Raw genomic sequence first — 5,136 nt, forward strand, 5'->3', positions numbered from 1 at the left:
GTGAGTTCAAACTGCCAACCATCAGGAATACTTAATCCTTGCACCCCCAGGTATCCTTACAGTGGCATAAAATTAATAAATAGGTACGCTAGTTTCATCAGAAACAAAAATAATTGGCATAGTAAAAAATAAACGCAGGCATATCAAAATTAGCAAATAAAAGTCCTATCATCTTCGTTGCTTTGGAATCAGTTGTATGAACTCATTATTTGTGAGGTTTTTTTCTTTCTAGAAATGTTTCTTTCCTAATTATGTGCACTGAAAATAGAGCCAATGACAACCAAGGAGTAATGAGTGCCTTCATCATTCATGCTGTGCTGGATACATACCGTTTATCTCTAAAAGGAACCAGGGTGCCTTAGAAATGGGTGCTTGAATGTCTGGGCACATAAAGGGTGAATCTGGGACATCTCATGACTGAAAGCATGGGTCTATCAGACTATTGGGACCATGTTAAATAGTCACAGGAGCCAATTTGAAAGGACTGTCACTGGGCAGAGCAAGATTAATCTCAGCATTACCAAGAGTATTGACTGAAATGGATTGAGAAGTCACATAAGATTTATGAATCCATAGTTCAAACGAATGCAGAGAAAATCGCATTGGTTCCTTTGAAAGGTGTCAGGCACTGAGTCATTATGTAAAAAACAAAAAAAAAAGTTAAGAATTAATCATTTACTTGGCCCTTCCTGTATGATAAAACTCGAAAATTACCAGCTTATAACCTCTAATAAGAAAATGATTCTTGGTGGTCCAGTGGTAAAGTGCCCAGCTGCTTTTAAATCTAAAACTTACTAGATGACAGAAAGATGTGGTCTTTAAAGACTTCAGCCTTCGAGACCTTATGGGACAGTTCTACTCTGTCCTATAGGGTCATTATGAATCAAATCAGACAAAATAAAGAAAAAAAGAGATTTAAATGTTTTTTCTTTCAACTTTTCCTTGGTGGCATTGTGAGTTAGGTATTGGCCTGTTGATGGAAAGATCAGTGATTAAACCAGCCCGCTTCTCAGGATAAAGGTGAGACTGTCTACTTTTATCACGATCTATAGTCTTGTAAACCCTGCATGAGGGTTAGAGTCAGATTAGAGTTGATGGCAGTGGGGCTTGGAAGGAGCCTTTTTATGAGTCCCTATGTGGCATGAATGGGTCAGCTGTTAGGCGCTAACCCAAAGCTTAGTGACTTGAAGTAAAAACCACCCAGAGGTACCTCCCAAGAAAGGCCTGGTGATTCACTTCTGAAATCACCCGCTCTATGGAAACCATAGAGAGCACAGTGCTATTCTGACACACCTGGACTCAATTCTGTGGCCACTGGTTTTTCAAAAAAAAAAATTACTTTCCTTCCTTCCCTAATCAACCCCTGTGACATTTTATTAAAACAGATGCACCGTGTTTATTCATTTTACATTAAAGCAATACATTGTTTCAACCCCTCACTAAGCATGGTTCCCCCTTGGCGATACCATCACCCTACTTGAGAATGCATATTCTGGGCAATAATCATCAACAGTTGGTAAAGCAATAGGTGAAAGCGTAATAGCTTTATCGTGGTAAGACCTACTGAATGCCCTAGTAATTCATAAAAACAGGCAACAACAAATCTGGTGTGTCCCTAGGGATAGAGCAGTATAAAGTAAACATCATCATCATCTATAAGAAATACTTGCGAAATATGAATAAAACCAATCTGAATCTAATCAACCCTCTTAGTAACCCTTGAGAGGAAATTTAGAGACATGGTATTCCTGTTCCAGGAAGAACTGTTAAATATGTAAGGAGGAAGGAAGCAAACAGCTAAACCCAGAACATAAAAGATGCAAAGTTCTACAGCACAAATGGCAATTTTCTTCAAAAAATGAAAGCCATGTTTGAAAGTGGGCCAGGGAGAGATTGTTATATGTCAAAAAGAAATTTAAGTAATCCATTACCAAGTGCAGTTGAATGTATTTTAGATACAAGAGGATTCATTGTTTAATTTGTTCAATGCTATAATGATACTGTAAGGATTTGTAAGAATTAGAACTAACTGCTAAACTTGCTTTTTCTTAAAATTAACCAGGATAATGGAAGGAAGTGAATTAACCATCGAGTTTTATTTGACTCATAAAAAGCTTTGAAGTTCTCTCAGATACAGAGTGACCCCAATTGACTATCTAAACCCTAAAGGAAATATCTGAATTCCAGGATCTGTGACCAGCAGGAGGAATAAACACTATACACTTGGGGATGGTAGCTCAAGTTCAGCCTTATCCCTACACCAAAGATAACCTCAGCCCCTCCTCATTGTCACCACCTTCCTTTCTCTGGAGGAGCTCTGGTTGGCATAAGTGTAAGATGAGTAGTTAGAAAGCATCAGCAGCAATACGGGACAAAGGCTGGGCTTTCTACTCCTGTCAAGAGTTACAGTCTCAGAAACTCACAGGCTCAATGGACTCTGTCCAATAGGATAGCTATGAGCTGGCATCAATTTGATGGCAATGATTTTTTTTGGGGGGGGGGTGGTTCCCTCCTCTACATTGTAAAACTCATTGGCTTGAGATGAGGCATTAAGGTGGTTTATAGGATTTTTCATTCCTACCTTCACAGATTTCAGCATCTGAATAAAGCACTTGAAAAAAAGAGATTTTAATCCCTGCCTCTGCTCTTGGACTCCGTAGTGACAGGCAGCTTGAGCCCACGTGTTCCTGTTAGAAGACTAGAGTGCACGGTCACTGGACCAAAAAGAATTGGTCAACATTCAATTTAAGGAGGCAACAGATGATTAAGAGTCAATAGTACTGAAAGAAGATATCCAAATGTCACTGAATGCACTGGCCAAAAATAACCCCAAAACAAAGTCTCCAGAAATCGATGGACGACCATCTGAAGTGCCTCCTCAGATGCTGTGCTGGACGCACTCACTCATCTACAGCAGCAGCTAAGTTGTGGTTGACCCCACAGCAAGCAAAAAACAATCGACTGCATTGCTCAAGGACAGAGTGGAGCTACCCCTTTGGGTTTCTGAGGCTGCGCATCTCGCGGGCATAGAAGCCTCGTCTTTCTCCCGTGGAGCACACGCTGTACTTTAATTGCCGATTTTGTGGTTAGCAGCATACTTTGCATATGTTACCAGGGGGCTCATTTCTGGAAAAGGGCAGTGCTCCCCCCCCCGCCATCATTTTATTGGGGGCTCATACAGCTCTTATCATAATCCATACATCCAACCATTGTGTCAAGTACATTTGTACGTTTGTTGCCATCATCATTCTCAAAACATTTACTTTCTACTTGAGCCTTTGGTATCAGCTCCTCATTCCCCCCCCCTCCCTCTCCACTACCCCCTCCTTCATGAACCCTTCATAACTCATAAATTATTATTATTTTTTCACATCTTACACAAGGGCAATGTTCTTGGTAAAGCAAAAAAACAAAACAAGGAAAATCCTCAAGGACATGGGTTGATGGGGTGGCTACTCAAATGGGCTCAAACATAACAAGTAACTGCGGACGGAGCAGAACCAGTTCATTCTGTTATACACAGGCTCGCGAGTTGGTTGGAACCGACTCAACGTCACATAACAGCAACATGGCTACGGTGGCGTCCCTGAGTGACGCAAATGATTGACACACCCTGCTGCCAGTTAAAAGAGAGGAGATTTGAGCTCACCTACAGTGCCTCGGAAGGAAAAGCTGGCTATCTGCCTCCGAAAAAGGAGCCATTGAAAAGTCCTTCCAGAGCACGAGACTGCTGTGACACCCAGGGCGTTGCCTCGACGTGCCAGGAACCAATGACAGAAAAGCAAGTCTAAATGTCTTCCTCTTGGGACCAGGGTTGGAGAGCAGCCTTTTTCTTGGGCCATCCAAGGTCCCTGAAATCATCCGTGCGAGCTAGCCTCCCACGTGTCACCAAAGAGAAAGTCGTTCCAGCCATCACATTAAAGGTGAGTTAATTCATTGTTGGACCCAATGTAGTTGGCTGATTTTTAAGTTGGTAATGTTGTGGGGTCTGAAAATATGATAACCTTCCAAATGGCCTTTGGCAGTAAAACGATTCCCCACCCCTGTCTTAGGCATTATACTTATATATTTAGAAGCCGTTTAAGAAATAAAATTAAATAAAAGTAGAAGCAGGCAATGTCTTGATTTTGACTTAACATTTTCCAGACCAAACAGCAACAACTCCAGACCTGCACTGACGCAAAAACAGCAGCAGGATGTTAGTAATTGCCAACGTGGTTGATGGTCTGTTGAGGCACCCATTCAAAATCTTTGTGGAAAGATAGAACGGAAAGATGATGGGATTCTCTAAGACCGTTTTAAAGCCCCTTTATACTACTTTATCTCTTTGCTTGCCTGAAATACCTCACAACCACAAAACATTAACAAAGAAACAAGATAAAGAGCGCTGCTATTTGTTGCCTGTGGGAATTAGTGGCAAGTGTTTCCAACTACTTCAGTTTCTGAAAAAAGCTGGAAACTGATTTTTTCATGTGAACTCGTTCAGTTTTTAAGTGGTAGCAGCTGATTTTCTTTTTAAAAATTTTGTTGAGTCTTGAATGTTCCCATTACAGATACAAGTGCAAGTGGTGGGCCAGGAGCCTGGGACTTTGGGAGAAAGGTCAAACTCCATTACCCTGTTTCAAAGCAATTCTTCCTGTAATGGAAATAACATGTCTGCTTTTGGTTTAACTGAGTAGAGGGTATTTTATTTTTCTAGGTTTTATTTATTTTGTTGTTGCTGAAAAATATAGTGGAAACATATACCAATCCAGCAGTTTCTAGATGTATTGCTTAGTGACACGATTACATTCTTTGAGCTGTAAGATTATTTTAATGCTTCTATTCTGAGTTTTTCTTTCCTCCTTGACACAAACTTACTGCTGCCCTAAGGTTCCACTCTAGTCTTAGGAACTGGCCTTCTCCGTTGGATCCCACAGAGATGGTTGTTAAAAGAGCATTATGCTCCAGGCATACCTTTTTTGGGGTTTAATTTTATTGGTGGCTCTTACAGCTCTTACCACAATCCACACATCTATCCGTTTTGTCAAACACATCTTTATATATGTTGTCATCATCTTTTTCAAAACATTTTCTTCCTACTAGAGCCCCTGGCATCAGCTCCTCATTTCCTCCCCTCCCTCCCTCACCTTCCTT

Source organism: Tenrec ecaudatus, chromosome 2 (assembly GCF_050624435.1).
Source record: "Tenrec ecaudatus isolate mTenEca1 chromosome 2, mTenEca1.hap1, whole genome shotgun sequence".
Lineage (NCBI taxonomy): Eukaryota > Metazoa > Chordata > Mammalia > Afrosoricida > Tenrecidae > Tenrec > Tenrec ecaudatus.